Source organism: Zonotrichia albicollis, chromosome 4, assembly GCF_047830755.1.
Source record: "Zonotrichia albicollis isolate bZonAlb1 chromosome 4, bZonAlb1.hap1, whole genome shotgun sequence".
In the NCBI taxonomy this organism is placed as follows: domain Eukaryota; kingdom Metazoa; phylum Chordata; class Aves; order Passeriformes; family Passerellidae; genus Zonotrichia; species Zonotrichia albicollis.
The window spans coordinates 56,551,007-56,563,060 of NC_133822.1; positions in this window are offsets into that span (position 1 = coordinate 56,551,007).

Here is a 12,054-nt window from a genome sequence, read left to right on the forward strand (position 1 = left end):
CAGCTACTGTTGATTGAATTCAGCACAACCAGAATTTTTTTTGCAATTCCACGGAAGGTTGTGGTCAGTCATAAAAGCAACAAATGTCCAAACAGTTAACATTTGTGGACTGATTTTTAATTTTTTTTAAGTAAAAAGTCATGCTGTCCTAATCTTCATCTATATAAATCTTGGATAATCTTTCACTCAGATACTTTTATATTAGAAAGACAAATACAGTTAAATGATTTCTGTTTACCCAGCTGGATGTTTGTGTTTACCATGTAGAAGAGGTATCAGGTTGTCTTCTGAGAACTTGCTGAAATCTGGTTGACACAAACTGGACTTATACCTTGCTGTCTCCTGACAAATCAGCATTTACTCTTCTAAATGCCTTTTATTTTCAGAAAGCACTAAAGACAGCAAGCATGGAATGTATCTTACTTCAGTATATTTTAAATGGAATGGGTGAAAAAGTTTCCTTTTCTATCTCTATCATCTCCTTTCCAGCACCTTTATCTTAACAGAATCAGTAAGGCTCTGTTTATATATAAAGAGACATTTACAGTTGTATCTAATGGTTTAAGAAAAATAAAAAAGTCACCCTCCATAATTTCTGTACACTAAAGAAGCTTACTTAGCTACTCTTCCCAACAGTCCTGATGTTTTAAAGAAGTTTCTCAGCAAGAACTGTAAGGTTTGCAAACTTAGAGGAAATGGCAACGATGAATAGTATCTTCTAGTGAAGATGTAAAGGCCACATGAATAAAAGAAACAGAAAAAGAGCTGGGGATAGAAATAGATCCCCTATAATAATATAAGAATATAATTCTGGCCTTCACACAGATAATAGTTGGCTGTTTCAATTTTCCTTGCATTTGTAAAGGATGCGCTAAGACTGAGCTCCTTTTATAAAGTGCATGTATGTAATTCTTTCCTTCAAGAATGAAGACATAGTTGTACAAAAAACTGAGAAGCTGAAGTAGATTCTAACTTTAAACACAGATAGATTTTCCCTCTTTTTGTAGTAAGTCAAGATTTCAAATTGGAAGTGCACAGTTAATATTTCTGTTCTTTGTCTATGTGCCTTAAAATATTGCCTTATTTACTGAGGTGAGGTGTTAGAAAAATTAAAAAAACAAGGAAATGTGAAAACAAATAAACTCCCTTTATTAACTAATTATTTTCCTTCATTTCAATTTACTTTATTTAAGCCATAGTTCATTCATGGTTTTGGCTTCACAACAAATGAAATATTCCCCCTTTGAGAACAAGAATTAAAGAGGCATTGTCAGCTTGAATTTGGTTCTAGACTTAAATTTAACAAAAAGGAAGATTTAATTAACTCTAACACTGGCAGGAGAGCTTTTGTAATTAAAAAGGCTTGAATTGTCCCATGTTGGTAGATAAAGATTTTCCTGCAGTCTTTGAATCCCAAATGATGCAATGCAAAGAATATGACTTTAACAAAAACTGCTTAGATTGAATTAAAAAAATAAATTGATTTTTGCATTCTAATACCTCAGCTGTAGAAAATTTAAATCAATTTGAAACAAAAGTGAAAACAAAATAAAACTATTTTTCTCTGTCTTTGAGAATCCTGGAGTCATAGAATCCATAAGACTGGAAAAAACCTAATATTGAGTTCATTCTTTTACCTAACTCTGCATTGTCAATTAAACCATAGCAGTAAGTGCTGATCATTAAATATAAATTAGTTTATAAAGAATTCAATTTAAATAGCTGAAATTTTGGATAATAAAGGTGGAGAAATTGTTCTTGCCAAAGGTTACACATCTAGAAAAATATTATCAGGGTTAATTGGTGAGTGATTTTTACCAGAGACTTTAGCCTTGTGTTAAACATGCCGTCTAAAACGCTATCTCTTTTCTTTAAATTACTGTTGCCTGCTGATAAAGGGTACGTTTCTTCTCACACTGAACATGTTTCTAGTTTACTATTCTCTTTTTATTTGTGCTTAGTTATATAAATATTATAAAGACTTATTTTAACATTAATTTCCATTCGGCTTTAAAAGTAGTTACATACAAGTTGACTAATTCGCTATCAGGGTGCTATTTGTTCACATATTTACAAAATCTGGGTGTTTAATTTTCTGATGGTCCCTAGTCTTAGGCATCTTGAATGGAAAGAATAGTCTTGATAAAATTTAAGTAATAATTTATACTAGTATATATTTTTAACAAATATCATCTATCAAAACTTTGTTTTAAAGTTTAAAACTGGCCTGAAGAATCTCTCTTCTAGAAAGTCTAACCATAGTGTCTTCTAATTCCCCAAACTCCCTCTAATTCTTAACCTCTAGATTCCTAAATTTCTCTAACTTGTCTACAAATATATTCACTTGCACCCCATTCTGCCTGGAACATTCAGCTTCTCTTGAGGCTGAAGATGGACTATCCTGTGAGATTTGAGCTTTGAAGGCTCTTTGGATTTTCAGCACTTGGACTACCAAGGATATTTTGAACTTTAATTTACATTTTCCTCAGGATTTTGATTGGAAAGAGAATATGAATTTGGACCATGCTTCAAAATGTTAAGATATTCTTTCTTCTCAATGGGCAGATAACACAGTGAGTTTAAATAAGTAACCTGGAAACTCCTCTGAGGAAATAAAACTCTGTCAAGAAAATCCACTCTTGGAATCTTTATTTTCTTTTAAAATTTCATTCTTTTTGCCTAGGAGATGCTTTAGGAATTCAGATTCTGCTAATAATGAATATGCATTTCAAATTGCTGTCATAATTGGGCCAAGTAAAAGCAGCCATGACAATTGCTTACCTTGGGAGTTCTCCAATCACTGGTGGCTGACTAGTCCTTCAGTTTTACCTTTCATTCTAAGCCATGAAAAGCATTTTATAAGAGATATATTGTTGAGTGCTAGTCAATACATCTTGCTGATTTCTTTTCTCTTTCTGGAGGAGCTGTGAGGAGCTCTGACCCAGCGTCACTTGGAGCTTCTGTGTCCTTCTGCTCCTCTCATTCAGATACTGCTTTCTGATAAATATGTATTGTTTGAGTGATCTGATATGTGATGATTCTCTCTGCAGCTTGGAACTTTGATTTTAGGACTATATTATAAAAAATATCCAGATTAAAAACAAGTTTTGGTTTAGAGATTTGTGAAATAAAAAAATGGCTGGGAGTCTGAAGCCAATCAGCAAGCAACTGGCCCGTGTTTATTAGGTTTTGGTCTAGAAATCCCATGATGAGTCCTCTGAGTTTGACGGATTGCACTTTCACTGAAGAATAAGAAAATATGTCTATATTTGTTACATGCATTTGACGGAATTATGAGACAATGTAATCTTTTTCTTTTCTGGCAAAACTTTATAGAATTCAGGCTTTATAGAATGAACATTTAGCTACTGAATGAACAATTGGCATAGCATGGGCATTTTCATTGGCCTAGAGGTGAATTTTCAGATGATGTATCTGCAAAAAGACACCTGACACTCTTCATTGCTCAAGGCCTTTTCTTCAACATCAGGTATCTGCAGTTTAACATTTGTAGTTATCAAACAGTTACCTTCACCTAGCAATTACCAACATTTTATTTACAACATTTAAATTAGTTTCTTTCATAACTACCTTTAGTAACTGTCTTTAATATCTAATTAGACTGTAATTGCAGTACACATTCAGAAAAGTAATATATACAGCAGCAAAAGCCCTACCTTGAAAAGGGCAAGTATTTTGAAGTAATAGAAACAAATGGAAGTGATATGTGTTTTCAATGCGCTCATTGAAATTGAGGGGATGAAGGTCACCAGATGATTTTTTTTTTCTCTGAGTGGTAATTAAGATCACACCTCCTATGGAGTTGGAGGCCTCAGCCCTAAATGATAACATTTTGAAGAATAAGAGGCAGGGACAAGTCTCAAACTAAAAAAAACCCAACAAAATTTGCTGTAACTTCTTGCTGTAACTGCTATATTCTTTCAATCCCACATATAGGTAATGTCAAAGTAAACTAAGTGATGAGTCCTCACTGACTGAAACAGGTGCAGGATCAAACCCTTTGTGAACCCAGTATTCTGTTCCATATGCTGGAAATGGGAGAAACAGACCTGCTGGTCCTAATCAATTCATAGCAGCACTGGATCTGTTTAATTTTTACAATATGTGTACAAGGGCATGGGTACAGTTTGAGAGACTGGGCTGTTAGTGGTTAATTACTCAAAATATTTATCCATTTGTGGAGGCACCAGTGTGCTTTGGTGAAGCCAGGCTTTGAGGCTGACAAGACAGACAGCAGGATGGTGTTCTTTGCCATGGTAGTTGTCCTCTGCTCTGTTGTAAAATGATGGGGCATTACTGGCCCAACTGCACTGACATGGGAGGCAGCTCTTGTGTCTTAGGTGTTAAAAACCATCAAAGACCCTTCAAGTGCCCCTAGACTAAAGTCTAAGGCCTTCCACCTGAGGACTGAAATATCCTCCCTACACAGGGTAGATACCAGGCTCTTCCCACCTGAACCTATGTGTTTATTAAGCCATCAGGCTATGTTTCATGGGCTCCTTCCCCTAGTCCCTGTGAATGAAGGTCATAACTTCCACAGACATAATTGTAGATTCCCTGGCAGTGAATATGCACCCTTTTCTTTTTCTTCCTTTCTTCTTCCACATAGATTTTTATAAGTGATATTTTTGTGTCTCATGTTACTTATTACAGCAGATAGTAATAACTAAAATGGCTACCTGCTTTCCATTTCAAACAAATTGTTCTAAAGTAAACTTTAAATAGATATATTTACAAGCACTGATCATTCAGTGTCACAATATAGGGACATGAGTAAATATATGTATTGCAGTAAAAGATCTGTGTATTGTATAAGTGACCCTGCCCTGATTCTAGTTATTGTAAATGGGCTGCAGCTGTGATGGCCTTAATTGGGTGGCAGCTGTGACCTGTGGAGGTAGCTGGGATAAAAGGGGGTGGGTTGGTCAGGGAGAGCCTTGGAGGAGCCCTGATGAAGAAGCAGGAGCGACACTGCTGTGAAGAGCTGCTTGGGAGAAAACCACCCAGAAGGTATGGGACTCTAGAAATATGAATACATCACTTCACTCTAATCTGCCCCAGGGCAGCTATTAACAAGAACCTGGGTTACTCTTACCTCCTGGAGTGTAGCATGCAGATATTTCCTATCCTCCGGGAGACCAATTTTTATTATCCTGGAGCTTGTGTCTCCCACAGTATGCCTTTTCAGTTTTCCAATGGCAGATAAAGCCACTGTGGAAAGCACATTGCTGCTGCACATAGGACAAAGAATTCCTTTTTTCTGTCTGTGCTTCATCTTCTTTGTACCACATTTCCACATGCTGTCAAAGCATGGTATTTCCCCCTGTGTTACAGCTCCTTCAGCCAAGTATGAGGCCAAGGGGAGCAACTACACTATCAGCAGATTCACATTAGATCTTACTTTTGTTCTTTAGTATACATTTATCTTTCCCCTCTGATTTGTATACAACAAAATAAGTTTGGTCCCAAATGCCAAAAGGTACATGATGAAATGAAAAAGACATTTTTTTCTGTGTTGATGTCACTAGTAGCATGACATCAAAAGATAAATTTACTGTCAGAATGACCATAAAGACAAAAAAATTGTGTTATTTGCTATAACTGTCAAATATATCTTCTGTCTTTTATATCTTTGTTTCCTGTTCCTACATAATAAGGAGACAAAGAAACAGAGTTGTTTGGAGAAAGTTGTTTTATGAACTTTCTTACAAAGTTTTTCCCTGGTACTGCAGTTATAATGACAGTAACTGTCACCTAACAGCAAGTAATGTTGGCTCTACAGTCATACACAGATATATGGGCTTTTGTTAGGGTTTCTGCTCTTTAAATATAATTTAATTTTGATTAGAGTCTAGACAAAAATACCCTAACTTACTGTTCAGGCTTGTGACTGAGTTTTTCATTAGTGAGTATAAAAATTTAGTACTATAGTGCATACTCATAAAATCAGCAGTTTTATGTTATGGAGGCTAAAGATCTTTGCTGCTTACATTAATATTATATGATCTTATGATAGTGATTATCTGAATTGTGCAATTTTAGTTGTAATTGTATGCTATAAATAAATTCTCTATTCTATCTGGTTTATTTGACACCAGTTAAGATTTTAGATGTTGTATTTATGGATACCTCAAAAAGCAAGCCCTTCAAATCTATGAATATTTTTTTCTTGACACAATCATCTTGCATGTTGTGAATGAATACGTCTTCAAGCAAGCAGAAAATAATGCACTATTAGCTGCAGAGAAGTGCCAAACTTTTGCAAGAGGGGTTTGTGTAAAACTCTAGTTAGGCTAAGAAAAGAAGCCCACTTTCTCTGTCCGTCTTCTTTCCAATCATCTCCCTTTTCCCTGTTTTTCTACACATGCTAATCCTAACTGTAGTACACAAAACAGATTGCAACACCAAGCATATTTATAGGCAAAGGTTAAAAGATCATGCTGTCAAAATTTATGGATACATAAAGAAAAAGATGAAAATAAAAGACATTTTATTGTTACATTCTTTTCATAAGGAACCTTTCCAAAACAGAAGAGATGCTGTCTTACTTTTACAGAAGCAGCAGCATTGCCCCTCAAACTGACAATGACATAGGTATGCTTGGGAAGGGAATTGTGATCTTGGTCAGGATACCCCTTTGGCACTCTTTCCATCTGTGGTTCAAGACAGAAATTTAGGCTGTGTTTCTGACTGAACTAGAGTTAGTTTATTTCTTCATGTGGCAAGCCTTATTAGTGCAGAGCAGTACAGTTTTCACCTATTTGTGCCAGGAGGAGTGATTCTAACATATAAAGAAAGTCTCTAAACAGCTCATAAACTGACATGTTTGGAACATAATACAGCAGTGTTCATGTTTAAATAGCAGCAGAGAAAGACAAGAGCAGTTACGGTATTGCTTATTTCTTTCTCATTCATTTTGTGTTATAGAGGCAATCCTTTAGGACAACCTTTTACAGAGGGCACATGATGATCCTAAATTTCAGTTGAACCACACCTACAACAGTAGGAATTTCTAAGTCAGCAGGGAAAAAAAAAGCATATTTAGACGCATTGACTAAGTTATTCACTTGAGGTCTTTATTTTGTCTTTCTGTCTCATTCAGCTACACAAGGAACTTATAGGATTGCATAGCAAGAACCTCCAGACTAGATACCTTAAACATAGATGTTTTTCTCAGGCTTTATATCTATTTACTTTTCCCTCCTCTTTTTGTTATGTTTTGTTGAGAACACATGACGAGAACTAAAAACAGTGTGCCATGTAAATATTCCACCATAAAACTAAAAAAGTATTCTGTGTACAAATACTTTCAGGATATCTTATCTTGCACTTTGTATAGCCTAATATTTTTTTCTTTAGCCAAAGTTACCAACGACTTGAAGTTTTCACTGAATAGTGATATTGATGACAGGGTACTCTTTATTTAGGTCTCCAGTTACTTTATAACATTCTAGTGTGCATGAACTCAATATTTTATCACCTTTCAATGTGTATTATCTTGCATTTGGGAAGAATTGAAGCCCACCTGCCAAACATTTCAACATTTTCATGCTGTTATGTAGTAAGAGCTAAATATGTAATGACCAGACCTGTAAAACACAACAGGTTTTTCTTTTCAGTTTCTATATGCTTGGAAGGGGGAAGGAATATTGTGGATCTGGGCCTGGTATGTGTGAATGACTACATTCTAGCTTTCAATGCACATAATCAGAGATAAGTAAATAAGTAATACTTTTTATAAACTGTTGCAAATATTAAGTATTTTTCAGGAATATTCTTATAGTGGTTGCAATGGGCACTACATTTAGTGGTCCCTAACTCCACTAAACTCTCAGCTTGGTGAATTTTCATTTTGTTTACAAATCTCAGAGCCCTTGTTTGCAATGGAAACACTGAAGTAATATTTTTCCATTAAAACACACAAACACATTATTTAATATTTTTATATATCTATATCTAAAGATCATCTTGCACCTGTGGCTTAACATTAGCAAAACATTCTTAACCATGCTTTATTCTGGAGCATCTCAGCTCTTTCACCTAAAGCAGAATTGACAGGTTGGAAATGTAGAGATTTCTTAGTGTCAGGTTACATGCATTTGCTTGACAAGAGGTATATTTGCACAGCTATGCCACCTACAGAATTTCTGTCCTTCACACCCTTTCTGGAAGTCAATGGCAGAAGAGAGATTGGACTAGAAACAGAGGTCTATGCAGTGACCCTTTTCAGGCAGCCGTGAAAATCGAGATTTGGAATTGGAATAATGACTTAGATGCAATTTCTGCATGCGTTGTCCTTAAAAACATGAAGTCTTTACTCTTGAAATCTTAGAGACTGGATGACTTCATCCAGGTCAAGTGCCTGGAAAATCTTTCTTATCACAAATTGCCTGGACTCAATTGCTATAAGGACTTCCTTAGTGAGATAATATTGGCTTTAACCATGTAATAATTTTCTAGAAAATCGTGTTGTTTCTATTGCATTAATAGATCTCACTACTTCCCAGAAGATTTAGCTCCATTGAATTAACTCTTCTTTTATTACATCTATATTAAACTTCATTTTTGATGGTAAACTTTTTTCTATTTTTTTTTTGTCAAAAATATGGAAGAGATTTTGCATGACTTAAGCTTCTGGAGACATACTGAAGTACTCTGTGAGTTATGCTTTTAAAATACATCAACTAATGGTTGAGAATAAGTATTTTAATTTGAGATATATTGCCTTAGAAGTGATGATGATTTTACTGCCACCACCCATCCTCCCTGCCCCACTTCTTGGAGTATTTAGGAGGACTTTGAGTTTTCTTTGTGAATTAATGAATCTATCAATTTCCTCCTTCCTGAAGCAATAGTTGATCTTTATGACATAACCTGGCTAGCACCTTGGAACCACTAGAAAATTCAATTGATCTTTGGAAAGGAAAAAAATCACCTTCCTTTATTCTAATTTCTCTCCACAGTCACACTAATTTTCACCCAAGGGCAAACCATTTTTATTTAATTCTACTTGTCTTTTTAATAAATGAGCATGTTAACAATGTCCACTAATAGAGATGATAATTCTTCCATTTTAACCTTGAAAGTTTCTTGCCAATTCATAATTCAATCAGCAATACATTTAAATTCTTTATACAGGCATTTCTTTGAAAGCCTGGTAGTTTCCTTTTCCTTCAAAGCAATAAATATTTTGTATTGTATTATCAGGGAAAAATGGTGAAACACAAATACTGTAGAAGTCAGGTGAAACACACATCTCTAATATTAGAATTCCTAATAAGCATAGTGAAAGATTTGACCTTTATTCCAAATAGTTTTAAAAGGTCTTTACTGCTAATAAGTCGTGCTTCTCCTTCCTGGCTCTCCATGACAATGGAACCACAATAGCAGACAATGCACCTCTAAAAGGGTACATCCAAACAGGTTCTGCTTAAGTCTCTACATTCACAGTTTTTCAGAAGGCTTGCTTTGCACAGAGCTGTCTACAATGTTGACCACATGTTGTCACTGCATTTGGTATTCAAAGTTACCTGACCACAATCATTTCCTTCTTGAGTATGGAAGTACCCCGGAGATGAGTATTTTTTCATTTTTTACCAGCCCTATGTGTTATATAACGTTACCATGAGGAAAGAAGCCCTATTTTATTTCTGCTCATTCTATTGAGCATTCCTTGTTGTGTCCTCCCAGTGCCTGCTGCCCAAACTTACACTGACTGAAAAAAGGCTCAGTGTGAGCAGACTGGTGTGTTCTTGGTCGCCTGAGGCAGCTGCTCTGGGAGAATTCTCTGAATGGTCTGTCTCCTGGGCTTCTTTTACCCTGACATATGACTTCTGAGAAATTTCAGTGTTGTGCCAGCTTTGCCTCTGGGAAGCCACAGCTTCTGTGGCTGTGGTCATTTAAGGCTGGTGGGACTGCATTATGCTTTGGAAGTGTATCAGCCAGCAACAGGTGACAAAAGTTTGGAAGCATAGAGTCATGGAAGCCTTGTGCTGCCATGAGTAGTCAGATATAATTTTGGAGCCCAAACTGACAAACCAGTGACTAATGGCTCCTGGCCTCTCACAACTTATAGGAAACTAGCTATCCCAAGTTGTTCAGAGTTATGACTGATGTTTCAAAGAGTATCCACTGAGCACTTTATTTTGGATAACACAGGCAGCAGATGCTGAAAAGCGTGTCTAGACTTCCATTCTGTATTTCTTCTGCATTGTGGAGGCTCTTGAAGGATGCAGACTCCAGCCTGATGTCTGGTGGCAGGATAATGGCATCTGTGAAAGAGACGACATGACAACATTGTCCAGATCCATTTCCCTTTCTGAATCTGATTCCAGAGATATATAAAACCTGTTCTCTCCATTGTCTCTCTGTTGTGCATCCATTTTTTCCTGATCCGTCTTCTATATTTACAGGCTTCTGGTGTAAAAAAAAAAAAAAGAGAATAACAATGAGATTTTTGTCAGAATTTAATGCGGATGTATGTTCTGGTAATTTCTGCAGTTATACACCATGGTTTTAGAGGAAAAAAATTAGTAGAAGTCTTGTCAGGTCCTGACTATGCAGATACAGAAGGCAGCGCATCTCTTTAACAGGATGTCTGCCTTAAAAAACCCATGATTGCATCAACAGTCTCTCAAAATGACAAAGACTCTCAGCAAAGACAGACACAATTAATTAAGAGGCACACAGCAAAACATCTGCATATGAGGCTGCTCAAAATCTCCCTTCTACTCATGATCCCTTCAAGAACTGTAGGATATGCTCTTGAAGCTGCCAGTGCTTCTGTTCCAGAGAATTAATGAAGACAAGATAAAGCATCTGTATCCCATTCTGTTTTGTGATGGAAAATAAATTCTCAGAATTGAACTCGCCAACACATTCTTTGTGACAGCAGTGGTCACAATAGTGACACTGCTCATGAAATTTCATTGAACAGTTTTATTTTTTGCTGTGGCAAAAAGCATTTCAGTAGTGTCAGACTATGAGACCTAGACCTGCTTTTTCTGAGTTAATAGACAATAGGCTCTTTGTAATTTATTCTTCCTATATATGATAACACTTTTTGAAAACCATATTGCAATTTTCCTGACCTATCTTTCTCTCTTCTTTAGGTAAGTTTCAAATATTATCTTTTCTTCTCTATTTGTTTTTTGCCAGTTTTTAATCTCTACCTAATCACAAAGGGCTTGTTAAACAAAATTTGTCCGACCTTTATAGTTGGGCACGTATTCTGCCCATATTTTTATGGGATAAGATTTTTTTTGGCAACCCTGTTGTAACCTTTTGGCTCAAGCATTATTTTGTTGACTTTTTTTTTATATAGACAAATACCTAGGTGAAATTAAATATATATAATTATGCTCTATAAAAGAAATTCAGTTTTTCAAAACAAGGATTGCAAGTGAACATAGAACCATTTGAGATGAAAGTAACTTTTAAGAAAACTGAATTCAAAAACTGAAGGAGTACTTGGGAAAGTAGTCAGTCATTTCCTTTCCCATATATCCTATAATGCAAAAATGTCTCATTTAATCAGATCAGGATAATTAAAAAGCAGATGTGTCTCTAATAAAAAAAAATCAAGAAAAACGAAACATGTAAAGACGCCTTTGAGACACTTTTATATTCACATTCTATTGAATGTTGAATTGTTAGGTAGAATACATCCCTTAGAAAATTCCTGTGAAGCCTTCCAAAGTTAGAGTTCTGACTAGGGGTCCCTAATTTGAATATATTTTGTATGAATGACACAAAATGAAAGAAGTTAGGAAAGCTATTTAACAATCCTTGCTTTATAATGAAATGAAAGGACAAATACTGGAAAGCTGGGAAGCTTGTTACTTTATTGCACACAGAGGTGAAAACATAACATGATATCTGTTCTTTGTGTGAAATTGTATGTTATTAACTGAAACTCTGTTTTTAAGTTTCTCTCTATATTTTAGCCCTTGGAACACCGTCAGAATTCATCTCTGTTTTTAAACAGTACTTACTCAGTCAAAGGATCCACTTATCCCTGTAGAGAGCTCATCT